This window comes from Carassius auratus, unplaced genomic scaffold (genome assembly GCF_003368295.1).
Source record: "Carassius auratus strain Wakin unplaced genomic scaffold, ASM336829v1 scaf_tig00215410, whole genome shotgun sequence".
In the NCBI taxonomy this organism is placed as follows: Eukaryota; Metazoa; Chordata; class Actinopteri; order Cypriniformes; family Cyprinidae; genus Carassius; species Carassius auratus.
Genome location: NW_020528076.1, coordinates 1,162,173 through 1,179,170, shown reverse-complemented (window position 1 = coordinate 1,179,170; position 16,998 = coordinate 1,162,173). Strand labels below are relative to the sequence as shown.

Below are 16,998 nucleotides of genomic sequence, written 5' to 3'. Positions count from 1 at the left end.
ACAACACTCATCTTGATGTCGACTTAATTTGAACCTTTTTATCAGACAGAAAAAGCCCATAATAGTTATTGTACAAGGGAAACAGATAATCTATTTACCAACCAACCAAATTCTGAAGTGGAGCAAAGATTGTATTATAGCATTCTCTGTAGCCTACTTGTTTGTTGCATTTACAAATACAACATAAATCCTTTTGCTTTGAGAGGCTTGTTTGGACATAAGCACACATTTTGAGCATCCTGGCATTTCTTTTGTTTTCATTTAAAGATGAAACGTTTATTGCAGGTTGTCTTGACATCTTACTTTAATATAATGTGTATTAAAATTATATGCCATGTATTGTGATCATTATTTGTATGACTTGTTTCAATTGAGTACCGTATTTTTCTATAAGTCGCACCTGAGTATAAGTCGCATCAGTCCAAAAATAAGTCATGATGAGGGGAAAAAAACATATTTAAGTCGCACTGGACTATAAGTCGCATTTATTTAGAACCAAGAACCAAGAGAAAACATTACCGCCTACAGAGCAGCATGGAGACGGTAATGTTTTCTATTGGTTCATTTCTCTTGGTTCATTTCCCTAGGTTCATGTCAAATTAATTTTGATAAATAAGTCACACCTGACTATAAGTCGCAGGACCAGCCAAACTATAAAAAAAAAAGTGCGACTTATAGTCCGGAAAAATTAATATGATTGGATTTGACGTTTTATGATGCCATCACTGAAAGCTCTAGTCATTTGAGTAATCAAGACTGTCAAGTCTGAAATCACTCTGAAATATGTAAGGCAATATTTGTATGACATCTTTTTGTTCAAAAGCCCTTTTTTTTAACTGTCTGCTATGGCCTTTTCCATGGTAGTCTGGGTCACTGTGACATTAATAACCCAGAGACAGTGATGCATATTCAGTAGAGCTGATGCTGATTCATACTACAGGCAGAATGTAGAGTTATGAGTATAACAGTTATCATCTTACCCTGTATTTTTCATCCTGGAAAAGAATTTCCGCTATTCATTAAAAATACTTGTGTTTATATTAGCTCTAGTTTCCATGAGCAGTCCTCACGCTAGACATGAGTTGTGGGCTGTAGTAGACGTTTCCTCCGGAGCTGATCTCCTTTATAGTGTGTTGCTTTAACTGACCGTGTAGTTCACGGGAAGTTGTAAGACATGTTAAACTGGCGTCCTTGTATTTCAGCAGTAATTTTCCAGGATGAACGCCTCCAAAGAGAATATGAGAAAAATAAAAGGAGGAGGTAAGACATTTGCTGTCATTCTGTCCTTTCTTTCAGCCCCAATTTTTTCCCTTGCACTTCTATAAAACCTGTGCATTGTCTTTGTGGGGAAGTCATGGCCTTATAGTTAGAGAGTTTTACTCCTAACCCTTGGGTTGTGGTTTGAGGCTCGGGCCGGCTTAGATGTACTTGAGCAAGGCACTGAACCCCAAACTGCTCCCCGGGTGCTGCAGCATTAATGACTGCACACTGCTCCAGGTGTGTGTTCACTGCTGTGTGTGCACTTTGGACGGGTTAAATGCAGAGCACAAATTGGTCACCATACTTGTCTATATGGCACGTCACTAAAGGGATAGCCCCCCCCCCCCAATATTTTTCAGCATTTTCTTTACATAAAGTGAAAGTCAGTGGTGTCAAAACAGCATTGCACTGCACTGAATTTCATTGTATTTAAACGTGTTTTTGAAAGAAGACTTTTAAGTTCACAAAGAATGCATTTATCTAAAAGATCATCTGCCACTAAAGTCCGGAGTAAAATAGTGGCTTCTGAAATTCAGCTTTGCATTCACAGGAATAAATTACATTTTAAAATATATAAAATGGAAAATAGTTATACATTCTTGAAGGTGAGTAAATGATGACAGAATGTTTATTTTGGGGTAAACTATCCCTTTACAATTATATTTTGGGATTGTTTTGCTTTTAAAAAATGTAAATAAATTAAAGTTTCAAATAAAAAACAACAACTGTTCTCTCAGTACTGTACATACTTTACTCACTGCCACAGAACCAGATATATATTATTTATTTTTATGAACAATTATTTAATTTTAATTCATATTTAATTTGTTTCAGTGTAAAAAAAAAAATGCAAGAGGAGAGACATAAGGCCTTACAGAAGCTGAAAGAATTTGAACAAGGTTAGTTTTTAAGATCTTAATCACTTAGAATCACTTACTGTCAATCAGACATCCTCCTGTGTAATACATTAAAACAAAAATGTCAATCCCATTGATTTTCTGGGGGAAATACAAGCTACAGTATAAGCTTTGCTCTTTTGAACTTTGATCACAGGATATTACGAGAACTATGACACCGTTCCATACAGACAGACCTAGTAATTCCTGTAATCACCAGTTCCCTGTTTTCCAACAAGACATGTTTTAATGTTACTCAAACTGCACTAAATCAAAGCAACTGGAGTAGTTCTCAAAATCCTGCTAAAATTCCTTGTTTGTGAACAAACTATGTATTTGAGAGTACACTGATTGTGCTCACATGGGTGTGAAATTCTGGGTATAATTTTTTGATGAACACATTAGGTACCTAATTCAGATCTGAGATGTTCTTTTTGCAGACATGAGTGGAGCTATCGACCGCTTTCGATCTCTTAGTCTGAAGTTTGGGGTTGATATCAATCACACATACCTGAGTCTTGAAAGCGACAGGTTTCAGTCTCAAATGGGTTTTTCGGCAATCGGCAGTCCTTCCCTCGTCAAACTGCCACACTTCACCTCTCTGGCGCGTCTATACAAATGTCACCTTCTTTTTCTTCACCAGGGAAACGTGGAATTCAAACATATGAATAAAAAGGCGAAATTTTAAAAAGCACAACAAATGGCCTGTGGTGTGGGGGAGGAGGAGTGGAAAATCCATTACATTCTCATTTTAATGCACGAAATAGGTCATTATTTGATAGAGAAGAGTGTGTGTTTTTGTGAATAATCTTGGCCTTTGCTCATGTTTCCTCTGCCATAAACACGTATTGTATATGACTTCCACTTAAATAGTGGCTGCAGCTTCTAGCAGAGCAGCTGCATATTAGGAGCTATTACGTGATTTCATAGCTCTTGGAAAATTGCTTCTATTCAGCGCAAAGCGACTGAGGGGGAGGCTGGCTGGGTGGGGGGCGAACAAGCGAGGAAAAAGCCCCCAACACACAATCATGTCTTTTCAATTGGGGATGGCAAGGTTGATGACAACATGACCATTGTGTTCTAATGATAAAACCACAAAGGCATCTGCCCCCTCATCAAGCTCGGCGCTGTAGAAACAGCATCAGAGGCTTTAATTCACTTCTTCAACACCCAGGCCCGATAGCATTATACTGGACGTCCTCATGCACGTAATCACTGTCTGTCTCCGAGAAGACGCGTGCACGAAGAGCCGGGGGTGGGGGAAATGGAGGAACGGCGCGAGAAGAAAGAGATTTGAAGATGTAATGTTGATGGCGAGGCCAAAACTTACAATTAAAGCTGCCAAGCCCGACGTCTGAAGTCTCTCCCTCGTCCCCCTCCTGCTCCGCGACTGCCTCACATTAGGCTGGTTTATGTGTAGCAGCTATTACAATTAACCTGTCACTTAGTGCTAGTACTACCGTGAGAGAGAGAAATGAAAGATGGGGTGGAGGGGGACTAACTGGCAGCTAAGTACTGTTTAATGAGTGACAGGGAAAGGCTTACAGCAGGAACTTGGATATCGCAGACACGGGCGTTCATCAAGTTTTAATTAGGTGTCATTGGGAGGCAGACGCTGACCGTGATGGGGCTAATTCCTGTTTTTGCCTCTCATCCACAATGTGGAATTAGTTAAGAGGCTGTGAGCTGGTCCGTGGCCAGTCTGTGGTGATTACGGACATAAATAAGGTAAGAGCTGCAGGCATTAAGAGCATCTCGCCATCTTCCGCCTCTTTGGAAGATGATAGGTTGCGGTTTCTCATCAGACTGACTGCATTTTGAATTTGAATGTTTTAAGTTAAGTCTCAAATCAGCTTGTTTTGAGACTCTTTTTGTGCATGACAGACTAATCCTAAGCATTTAGAAATATATCTCAGAGAGACTGGATTTGCCGGTGAAAGCAAGGAAACACAGCAGATCATTTGATTAACCCAAACAATGAGCGTTGGGTAAACAGGCCTGCACTGATCTCAGTCTCCCGTCCCTATAGGATCAGTATGAAGGGAAGCACTGAACTAATTCAAACGGATCTATAGAATAGATAACAGCTGTGTGAAGGCCAAGCTGGAGAGGTGATTGAGTGGAAAAGAAAATCTGAAAGAAGGACAAATGATTTTTTTCAGCATAAAGATGTTTATGTACTTAGTTTGGGGTCCGTTTTTAATGTTTTTGAAATAAGTCTCTTTATGCTCTTCAGATCTGCATTTTTTTTTTATCATAAATACAATAAAAATAGTGTGTGTTGGAAATGGTTCAAATATGCAGATGATGATGGAAAACGATGATAGATGGAGTTAATATGTTCATATTAATCTTTAAATTTAAATTATGAAATAAAACAAAATGTATAATAATTATATAAGAACTACAAAGATGTTTCAGGTAAATTTAGATGGACAGCATGTCCGACTAATGAACACTTGAATGGCTACCATGACATCAGCTATTCAAAACACAGTTCAAATTCTTGCTAGCATTTTGTTAGTATGTGTTGTTTCCACCATAAAAACTGTGGTTTCAGCTACTTCATACACCATATGTCCCCAGTGGACTTGCTCAAAAGGAGTCTGGATAGCATGATAACTGATAAAGAGCTGTTGTAAGGTTCAGTGCTCTGGACAGAGTAATTGTATGATGTTGTGACCTTGTCACGATGTACCATGCTGACTGCTCCAGCGTGTGCATGACAGAAAATTAGTTGTGTGCTTGCCAGTAGTGACAACTGTAGTGTGTTTGTGTCAAAGAAAACATCAACATATTAGACATATTGCTTGTCTTCAGTGTCACACAGGGTGATCGAAGAGGGGAACAACATTCAGGAGAATCCAGAGATCGAGAAGACATGCAGAGAAAGTGTAGAAGCTTTGGCCTCAAAGGTGGGATTTACAATAAAGTTATAATTGTCTGTTCTGTTTTATTCGGTTTCATTTGATTGCCCTTATTTATGTTCTGTTTCATCTGATTCTGTTGTGTTCTGGTTCATTTGATTCTCCTTTGTTCTGTTCTGATTCATTTGATTCTGTTCTATTCTGATTTATTTAATTATTGTATCTGTATGTTTCTTCTTGTTATGATTATTTTTTTCCCAAAAGGGAGTCAATGGCAGCCCTATGAAGGGAAAATAGGAAAATGCTGAAAACTGGCACACTTGTGGTGATGTTCATGAATTGTGATCTGACCAACTTTGGGGTCTCTATGACCAACTCTGTAGCGCCACCAAAAGTAAAAAAAATTGCTATTCAAACATATATTACTTTTGAACCCTTTGCTCTAGAAACATTTAACTTATTACAGTTGATTACTCTCTTTGTGCTGATCACATTCAATAGCATTACTGTAGTGTCCATTTTGAAAAGTATATTATTTTGGGTTTTTATAACCCGCTGCGCTTAGTCACAGCCAATACAGAATCATCTGTTTGCTGCATAGTTAAAAAAAAATGCTACTTATATAAGATTGCGTTTTGAGAGTGAAAAAATAGGCTCACGTCACATTTTTATTAGCCTTATTACATTACATTACTTTTTATTTGTTTCTTTAACTGTTTTTTTTTTTTTTTTTTTTGATAATGAACCGGCTGCAATGTTGCAAAAATGTTTTGTGTGAGCGTGTGGCACCGGTGCAATGGTCATACCAACTCTGGTTGTTTATACCAAAGTCTTTTTAAGACGAGTCATGTCACTCAGTGGCCATCTTTGAAATCTCTTTGAATGGGGAAACATAAAATTCTCCAAAACTGTTCACTAATTTTAGGATTAAATTTCATATTTGAAATCACCAAAGAAATCTGACTGTTGTTATAAAATGTTGTTATTTTTGCTCAAATACCATTATAAGAAGCTTATTTCTCTGGTAAGATCAGCCAATGCACTTGCACAGTCCTGCTGACTCTTGCTGTAGTGACCTGCTGACTTTACCGATTAGCGATTGGCTCTTTCATTCAGAAGACGGGGCTTCCTCTAATTGAGCGGCCATATTGAGCGTTGCATTTTTCCCCATTCAAAACTATTCAAGTGACATGTCTTCTATAGTCTTTGGTTATACAGATAGAAGCGACACATTATTCAAAACTCAACATTCTCACATTATAACTCACATTATTCATAATTCAAAAAGAATACTACTTTCTGCTGTCTAGTTTTCCTTTCAGAGAACTTTGTAACGTGTCATATTGAACTACAGCACACTTTTTTTCTTTATTTTTGTTAATCGGTCAATGATTTAATTATATTTCTGTTTACATCTGTTAAATCCTTCTTACACTATCCTTGGATAAACTTTAAATGCTGGTGCATTACCATTGCAACTTACCTATGATGAGTTTACAACTGAGCACGTTGTTTTTTTACTGCATATGCAGCGATAAATGACCATTTCAAATTTTCAATTCTGTTCGGAACTATAACATTTTATTTTGCTTCTTGTTCTGTTCCTGTCAAAATTTCATCCGTTTCTGTTCCATTACAACTGTTAGTCAGAAGTTAGGTAGGTTTCATTGACAGGATGTCCCGGAAGTATCTAATAGGTTTTAATACAGCGCCACCTTGCATTCTAGAGATATAAAGATTATTGCAAAAATGCTTATAACTTTTGAAAACATTATCCAGATGTTGTTGATTTTATATCCCTTCATGCCCTGGGTAATGCTGATTCTGGTGATATTTAATTTGTCATTCTCATTGTGATGCAATGTATACAAATCTTCCATGTCCATATTCATCTTTAAATTATATGAAATAAAACTAAATGTATAATAATTATAGAAGAGTTGCAAAGATGTTTCAAGTAATTTTAGATGAAGGATAGCATGTCCCACAACAGAGCACTTGTATGACTACTGTGACATCAGCTATTCAAAACACAGTTCAAATCCTTGCTAGCGTTGTGTAAGCATTTGTTGTTTCCACCATAAAAACTGTAGGTTCAGCTGCTTCATACACCAGTTGTCCCTAGTCAACTTACATTAACAGCAGTCTGGAGAGCATGTTAACTGATAAAGAAAAGTTTCAGAGCTCTTGCCAGTGTCACCGTATGAAGTTGTTACCTTGTCTGTGAGTGTCAGACCGCAACTGTCTGATGCAGAAGTTGCTTTTGTTGCAGGCATCGTGATTTTCTAAGTATGATCTCACCTGAAAGTATTAAATGCAACATGTACAAATGTATTATTTTGTCTGTTTATTTATACAATTCTATTTATTTAAATTTCTTCTGTTTCATTTTATTCTCATCTGTTCTGAATTTTTTGATTATTATTTTTCTGTCATTTAATTGTGTTGTTTTATTTCATTATGTTATGTTCCGTTTCATTTGATTCTCCTCTGTTCTGTTTTGAATCAGTTGATTCTGTTCTGTTCATTTGTTTCTGTTGTATTCTTGCTCATTTGACCCTGTTTGGTTCCATTTAATTCTGTTCTGTATCAGTTAATTATGTTCTGTTTTGTTCTGGTCTGTTTAACTAAATTTTGCTCTGTTCTTCTCTTTTCTGATATGATTAATCATGTTTTGTTCTTATTTATTTATTTTTTATTCTGTTTCATTTAATTATCTTGTGCTCTGTTTGATGTGATTCTCTTTTGTTCTTTTTATTTGATTCTGTTCGTTTCTTATTCATTTGATTCTACTCAGCATTGTTTTGATCCATTTGATTCTCCTTTGTTCTGTTTTGATCAATTGGATTTTCTTCTGCTCTCTGTTTTGTTCTGTACTTATTTATTTGATTCTGTTCTTTTTTATGATTTGATTATGTTTAATTCAATTATCTTGTGCCCTTTTTTATGTGATTCTCTTTTCGATTCCTACTGTTTTGTTCTGGTTCATTTGATTTCGTTCTCTTTTGTTTCGTTTGATTCTCCTTTGTTCTTTTCTGATTCATTTCATTGTGTTCTTTTTTTGTTCGATAAGATTCTGTTTCTCTTGATTATCTTTTTTATCTTTTTCGTTTGCTCTTGTTACTTTATGTTCTGTTCTGATATACTTTGTTTCATTCAATTCTGCTCTACTCTTCTCAAAAACAATATTTCCAGTATCATATACCCATGTTTTCGCTTACGCTTTCATGGTATATAAATTGGGGTCCATCATGCCTCTATCAAACCACCCTTACATTCATTTATTTCCTCCTTCATCCTGAGCACAGTACACACAATTGTACTCCACATGTGCAGTCAATCCATTCAGTTCATGCTGGAGTCAATCTTAAAGACTGTCTCCCTCCCATATACCTGCATCTTGGTGTTGCCTGCCAGCCCACCTCACCAGACTCGCTCATTACAGAGGTATTCAATTTGCCATCAGTCCCAGCTCAGCACATTGTTTAGTTGGGTTTCAGTTCTGCCCTTCAGGCTCAGTCAGGTCTGAAAAGTGAAGTGGCATCTACACGGAGCGCTCAGCAGGTAAATGGATCTCTAAAAGCCCAGGTGTGAGGCAGATTAGCGGGGACGATTACCGGCTCATTGCCGTCTCTCTGATGGATGAATCAACTTTCTTCTGCTGTCTGTCGGTGATGAGCGCTGATCACCACACACAGAGAGAGAAATGAGAGAGCAGTAGCAGTGAAAGAAATAAAGACACCGATAAAAGAGATAAAGACCAGGAGAAAAATAGTCTTTAAATTGAAAAAGCACACTGTTGTCCTGTGTGTTAGAAGCAGGCTATCTGTCATTTGATGACTTTCTGTGTTGAAAAAAAACAAGACATTTCACTGTGCATATGAAAATGGACAATTTTTTTTTGTACCTCACAAAATTGACTGAGGAGACAAAACCCTGCTGCCTTATTGTTATTTAGCGTGGATGACAGGATTTTTGTCCTGCAATTTTTTTTTTTTTTTTTTTTTGAGAATCGCTTGCTAGATTTCTCTTGAGGTTTAGTTACATTTTTCCCCTTGAAGTATGTGAAGCCATCACAGATGTTTTCTGAGACCTGCAGTTGAGGAAGACCGCAGAACATTTCATTTGTACGGAGGAAATAGACCTGCAGCTGGGCCGTTTTGTGCTTCAGCATTATGTGTTGGATAAAAGCTCGATTTAACCAATCAATGGTTTCCTGACATCCTTAAATGCACAGCCCAGCTTGTTCTGTGCTCACCAACGGCCACTGCGCATGAAAACTGGTGCCGATGCCCTTTGTCCTGGCTGCTCTGTGAACACCCCCGCAACGAGCCCCTCACGTCCATGTGACTAACAGCAGGAGAGTCCTGTATGTTTCGGCCTCCACAGGTTTGCTCATCTTCCATCTGTCAGGACACATGACTGTTTGAGGATGCACTTGTGTTTGTCACTAGTTGCTCTTTCAACACAGTCAATTTATCTCAAATATCTCATGTCTTTATAATAAGACGGGAAACACTTTGCATTAGATTGGTTTCTCAAGTCCAATTTTCTTGCATTAAAATCATCATTTTTTTCATAATGTACATTATTGGCTTAAATTGGATAACTTTAAAACAATTGATTTTAGCTTTTAGTGTTTGTATTAATCTTTTTTATAGAAAACTGTATTCAATTTGAATGCTGGCCATTTGTCTGCCATGAAAATAATTATCACCGGTGTATTTATTGGTATTATTTATATCTGTAGTATTGTTGCATTCTTATGTATATCTTGTCATAATGAGCAGCAGGCTATACATTATTCCACTTATTTTCAGGCTTCTTACCCAGTAAATAACTAAATAACTAACATGAAATATTGATTGTTACTGAATTTAGTGAACTAATTTTGAAAACATTTATAAAATAAGTGTGGAAGACATTGATTTGTTTTACATCTCAGCCTGCAGAATGGAAAATAAATCTCACCTCTTTTTTTTTTAAAGAGTGAAGGATACGTTGTGAAAATTACAGCATTGACTCATCCCAAATTTACATTTAAATTAGTCAAAAGATTTTGGTAGGTGCGATTGGAGGATGGCAAGTGGAATCGTCTCAAATAGTCTCAACATTTCAGCGGTATGATTTATTGTGTATGACGGCTGTAATTTTGTCTGCCAAGAGACCCTGAGGCAGACAAAAAAGAAGAAGAGGGGGAAAAAAGCACAATCAATTTCTTAAACTCTGGAACATTTTGAATTAAAAAGCAGTAATGGATGAGGGTTCGTGGGTGGTGGCAGTCAAATCAAAGTGCAATACAAACATATGACATTTTGTTTTGATGTGTGATCAGAGGAGATGAGGGGCCTGGCCACCTCGGGACGCACGTCTGATTTCTGACACTGTGTAATTTCACTGCTGCGCTCTCATCAATGCCAGATGATTATCGCAGAGCGAGTGTGTATGTGTGTGTGTGTGTGTCTGTGTGTTTATCCCCATATTATGTGTTGTTGATTGGTTTTTAAAAGATGCATTCAGCAGAAAGGACGGCATCATTAATAAAGGCTTGTTAAAGAGGGGGCTTTTTTTTTTGCCACTCTATTTCTCTCTCTGACCGGAATGTCATCCAGGACTAATTTAAATACCTCCACTCCCATTGGCTCTCTGAATTTCCATTAAGTGGCCTCCCTAATTGAAGTGTGAATGACCAGTCTTAAATTACTTTAATTGGATGTTCAAAAAAATGTAAATTCTCGGATGCAGGTACGTTCATGTGGCGAGGGAGGGGGTCCATGGCCGCACATGATAGAATGCTGTAATTATTTATGAAAACAGGAGTGTCTGCTGCCGCTGCTCCTGTAATAAAATGTCTATTATTTTGCCCATGATTATTGCTCTTTTCCAGAGTGTTCGTGCTGTGTGTGTTTGGCTGTGTGATTGAGGGGAATTGCATGGGCGCCTGCTGGGGTTCCAGTGGGCTGGTCTGTCTACATGCTGCTGATTTGATTTCTCATATCTTTTCACTCTGTGGCAAATACAGAAAATCACCGGCTTGGGTTTTATATCATTTGTGGTGTTACTGGTGTCATTTCTGTGATTATTCCTATAAATGCGATGACACTGACCTCACTAGATTAACTTTTTTTTTTTTTTTTTTGCTTTGTCAATAGACACTGGGTTTTCATTTTCTTTCCTGAGACCGATACAATTCATGTTTGATAGTGTAGTTCAATTGGTACTTTGCAATGCTAGCAGCACTCAGATCATGAGTTCAGATGTATACTTTAAATGCACTTTTAGCTGCTTTGGATAAAAGTATCTTTCAAATATACAGATGTTTATCGTTTTCTCAGTTGAACAAACAGAACCGTTCTCTGACGAGGAAGAGTGTGCTCTATATGTCCCACCTGGGTGCCGATGTCATCGCTGAGATCAGTCTGGAAGAAGATGATGATGAAGATCCACAGGAGGAGGAGTCAGGTGTCTGTAACTCCTCCCACTGTCCGATTGTCATTACAGGTGGGTCAGTGCACTGTCAAACAATGTAATGCTTAATAAAATATTTTTGTCACTTTTTGCATCCGCAGATTAATTTGATAGGAGAAGTGTATAATTTCATTACATAACAATGCAGTTCTCAGTTCATGATGTTTGGATACAAGACACTTGAGAATTTAGGATTATTTGTACAGTTTTTTTAATTAATAAATAATTTTCTTGTTTATTTGTGCTAGTGGTGTTAGAGCTGAGGGATAAACTAGGTGATCCTGGCTGAGAAGAAGCAGATTACGATCGATCTGGAGACGACAAGAGAGCAGCTCTGCCAAATTAGACAGGAAGTATGGTAGAAAGGCATTTAATCTTAGGCTTTACTGCAATAACTTACTACTTATCTTAAAGAAAGATCTGCCATGCATCATTTTAAAAAGGTCTACAATATACACTCTAAAATGTGACAAAAAAAAATCCACCTCCTTAATAGAAATTTCAAAAGAACAGTATTTTATTTGAAATACAAAGTTTTGTACCATTATGCATTTTTATTGGTATTTCAATTTAATGCATCTTTGCCAAATAAAACTATTAATTTAATTTATAAAAAAAAAAATCCTACTGGCCCAAACTTTTGAACATCACTCTAAATAACCCAGTGTTAGTATCTTTGTGTGTTTTGTAGTGGAGGAACTGAAAAAGAAGATCCAGCAGGTCTCTTATGCACCAGCTGCCCCAGGACACCCTCCTCCACCTCCTCCACCTCCAGCAACCCACTCAGGTGAGTGTCTGTTTGTGATGAAACCCATTCAAATGAGGATCTGATGGAAACTTTGGTCAATAGGCTGTTTACTCATTGGGAACTTTCAATTACATATTTCTTGTTGAAACAGGACATTTTGCTTTAATTCTCTATTTTCTTTTTGACTCTCTCTCTTTAAGCTCATTACTGTCTATACTTCATAAGAAAAAAGATGTGAAGGTAAAGTGTGAAGTTCACTTCCAATCTGTAAACCTTTTGCTTTATAATAATTCACACAGGACATGCAAAGATTACATAGATTGATCATTTAAAAGCACCTGTAATCATAGATGGCTGATGGTTCAAGGCTTTTTTCATTGTTTCATTTCTTTAGCAGGGCTGTCCTACAGTTGTGTTCGCCGTCAAGCCATATGAAAGATTTCAGGCGGTTATGTTGACCTGTTTGATCAGCGTTAAGTGTCAATGAAAAATCTGCAGTGCATGCAGCCAGATGGAATGTAATTAATGTACACTTTCACATAAAGTAAACTTCTGTTCTGTTCACAGTGGGTAAAAATGAAAGATCTGGTCGAGTTCAAGTTTGTCCTTAGCCATGCATTTCTTTCAGCCTTATACTAAAAAACAAGTTGCGAGAAAAAAATGAAAGACTTGCAGCTTTTTTGCTGAAGGACAAACACTTTTGTACAGAGTTTGGATAAGTCATAACCCATTTATGCTTAAAAGTTGACATTTTTTCAATTATTGGCATGATATTCATACAGAATATGACCATTAAACTTTAGCCTTCTTTTTATCACTAACGCTTGATTTTATTTTTCACTGGGTTTGTATATTTACAGGGAATGGTGATCTTTGAATGGATTGACTAAAATTCTTTCACTTCCTATAATAAGTATAAGTGCGGGCCAAAGCTTAGATACTTTCTCGAATCATTTCAGTTTTCTTTCAGGTGTTCTTGTTAATATTGAACAACATTTTTATGATCTCATATAAATAGAAGGTTTTTATTGGACTCTTGCTCTGACTCTGCTCTTGCTCTGAAACGCAATGCCAGTTTAGAGCCTTTGTAAAAGAGAATATTTAGACAGGTTTTTATAGTGTAAGAAAAATGGTGAGCAGGTAATATTCACATTTATTTGTTATAGTTAATGACAGAATGACTAAAAGCGTTTGCCAAGGCCACTTTAAAAAAAAAAAAAAACATAGATCAACTTTCTTTTGATTTCTTTTTTATGATAATATGCATGCCAGCGCAACTAGAAGCCCATGCAGTTCTGTTTAGTGGTGTCAGTATGTCTGATATTATTCTGTGCATGAAATGACTGCTAATGAAAAGCAGCAGATGTGTTTATCTACATCTGTGTTGATCTGTTTAAATGTGTTCTAATAGAAATCCCATTTTTGTGTGTGTGTGTGTGTGTGTGTGTGTGTGTGTCTGACAGAAAAGGACATCAGACATCAAGCTGTGGATGAGATGATGCAGCGAATCAAAAAAGGAGTTCAACTCTGTGTTTCCCAGAGAACCAGCAGAGGCAGGCCAGGACCGGTACACATTTCATACAAACTCATACCAACACAAAAACACTCACTACTTTAAACATTCTTTTATTCAGTGAATCGGTGCCATTAAATGAAATCACTTATATTATTAGCCGATCAAATATAATCAGAAATAAATACTTTTATTTAGCAAGGACGCATTCAGTCGATCGGTAAATATTAATAATGTTACAAAAGATTTCTATTTCAAATAAATGCTATTCTCTTGAAGATTTTTTTTTTTAAAAAGCAGAATGATTTCCACAAAAATAATAAGCAACACAACTGTTTTCAACATGGAAAATAATATACAGTGTTTCATGAGCACCAAATCAGCATAGTAAAATTATTTTTTACAATTATTATTACACTAACATTATAAATATGCAGCAATAACACCGACTTAAATAGTCTGTTTAATTATTTCTTTGATGGGTTTTCCCTGCAGAAAGAAAAGACAGATTCTGCCGTACAGGAACATCAGGAAATCAGGAGTGCTTCATTTATTTTATTTATAACTGATTATAAATATTATCACTTAAAATGCATGTGTTTTTAGATGTAAGTATATATGTTTTTAATAAAAAAATAATTTAACAAACATATTGCAATATAATTCAAATATGTTTAAAAATAGCTGCTGGTATAACAGAGTTTTTCTGTTAAGAACTCCGTCAAGTGTCCCGGCTCCTCCTCTTTGCCTGGGACACGCCCTCCATCGCCATCACCAAAGTCTGAGCTGGAGAAAGCCCTGCATAGACGAAAGGAAGCGCTGAAGGCTGCAAAGAATAATAGTCAGTCACACACACACACACACACACTTCAGCATATTTTCTCAGTCTTTTGAACCAAATCATCTGTTTAACTTTTCAAATCTTCCCCTCCAGTGAATTCCAGTACTGCTCTGGATCTCCCCCAGATTAAGCAAACTCAACCACAGCCAGGCCAGGACACAAGGGACCAGGACATACTGCGGCACCCGACAACCACAATATGCACTGATAAACTCTAGCCTTCATAGGTCATGGGTTGTGAGTATCTGCTCTTTTATGTAGAGCTGTAAAGTTACATACAAACAGAACATTTCTTCCTGAAACAGTGTAGTTCATCCAAACTAACAAACCCATGTGACTACACAATCAAAATGCATGGAGCTGCACATTTTAGAATGGCCTTTTATTGTGGTCAGCCTAACGCACACCTGTGCAATAATCATGTTGTCTAATCAGCATCTTGATATGCCACACCTGTGAGGTGGATGGATTATCTCAGCAAGGAGGAGTGCTCACTAACACAGATTTAGACAGATTTGTGAACAATATTTGACACAAATAAGCCTTTTGTGTACACAGAAAAATTCTTAGATCCTTGAGTTCAGCTCATGAAAAATGGGGGCAAAAACAAAACAGTTGCGTTTATAATTTTGTTCAGTGTATAACCTCATGAGCAAATGTTTCAACATTTTTTTTTACAAAAAAAAAAAAACAATCCCAATAATGACCCCAAATTTTTAAACGGTAGTGTACATGCCACTTATACAAGAAACTGTCAGAATGAAAGAAGTAAGAGATCACTATAGCAAATTTGAGCACACTTTGGGATAAAGATTTCAGGACAAAACCAATCGATCTCAACTGTCAGTCGGCCTACATTTTATAGCTTTATGCTGTTACAGCATGTCAACAATTTGAGTCTGTTTTAGAAAAATAAAAAGTTGATGCTTGAAAAATACTCAGAAATCCACAAAGTCTCTGGGAAATGTGAAAGAGCACCCCATAAGAAATGACTGTTTGGAACAAGCACATTAGTCGTGTTTTTTTTGTCTTTGCTTTGAGGAACTTTGAATGCCTTTGAGTGTGTAATAGTATTGAAACTAAATCAAGAGTCTCATACATTGGCTGGACCATCCCCACTGAACAAAGTTATTGACACATGCTTTGTCTGTATGAGAAGAATTTCTGGAGGGGCGCTGGTGAATAGCCTTGAACATGTGCCAACCTTGTGTGTTTTCAAATGGCTTTGGCTAGACTAGCATTAACCTTGTAGCATCCCATTTAGTAATTACAAGGCACTGGTGTGAACATATCCCCTTTTAACAATCTTTTTACTGTTTCATGAACTTGGATATTTTTTTCAGGTTTAGCACTGCTCTTTCAAAGAAATTGGCTTTTTTTTTTACAGCAGTATAGAAGAGAGGCAATTTCAGGTCGTCAATCTCACAAGACTATTATTCCTGAGGCAAATTTTTAAAATAAAAGACATGAATTGATGCTATTTGTACATTTATTGACTGGGCTATAATGAAATGTGTTATTCTTTTTCAAATTGTTGACATGCTAACATGACAATAACAGATTACTGAATAAAATGTATAAAGCAGTTTAGTTTAAATGGGTGGCTTAAGTGAAGCATTTTGAAAGTACAGGTATATGTATAGTCATGGGCCCGGAGGTTTCATTTATGTCTCCCTGAGGAGAAATTGTGAGAGGCGGCTGATCTTTGTGATGCTCTAAATGCTTCATTAAAGCAGGTCAGACTTTTGTGAGGTGTTATTATACAGCAGAATACTTTTCCAAACCCATTTTCTGGAGCTGAGCACATACCTGCTTTTGTCATATTAACTTACAGCAAAGATGACATAGATAGATTTTTTTGGAAACGTCATGACTTTTTCTTTTTATTTGAAATGCAGAATTCAAAATGTTTATATTGTCAAATTGTGATAACTAATTATTAATTTTTTTAAATAACAAGCAATCTACTGTTTAAAAAAGTAAAATACTGCTAATGATGTTCTAATGCCCTTCAGAACTTTGTAGAACTATATAAGGTAAAATTTCTGATGTTTTTTGAAAGGCATCTTTAATGCTCACCAATGCTGGCTTTTTTTTTTTTTTTTTTTTATCAAATACTATTTCAAAAGTAATATTGAGAATTATTATTATAGTTTACTGTTTAAATAACAATTCTATTTGAATATATTTAATATATTGAAAATGTTTTATTCCTGTTGACAAAGCTGAATCAGCATCATTACTCCAGTCTTCAGTATCATATGATCCTTCAGAAATCATTCTAATATGCTGATTTGCTGCTGCTTAATATTTTTAACATTGCTAAATAAATTTATTATTTTGTTTAAAAAATAAAATAGAATAAAGAACAATCTTCCTACCCCCAATTGTTGATGGCAGTGTGT

The 16,998-nt window shown here is 36.4% G+C and overlaps 1 pseudogene; it reads left to right on the top strand.

The window, feature by feature from the left end:
* Nucleotides 1-1,174: 1,174 nt before the first annotated feature.
* On the top strand, nt 1,175-14,973 carry LOC113094576 (shootin-1-like; annotated as a pseudogene).
* Nucleotides 14,974-16,998: the final 2,025 nt, after the last annotated feature.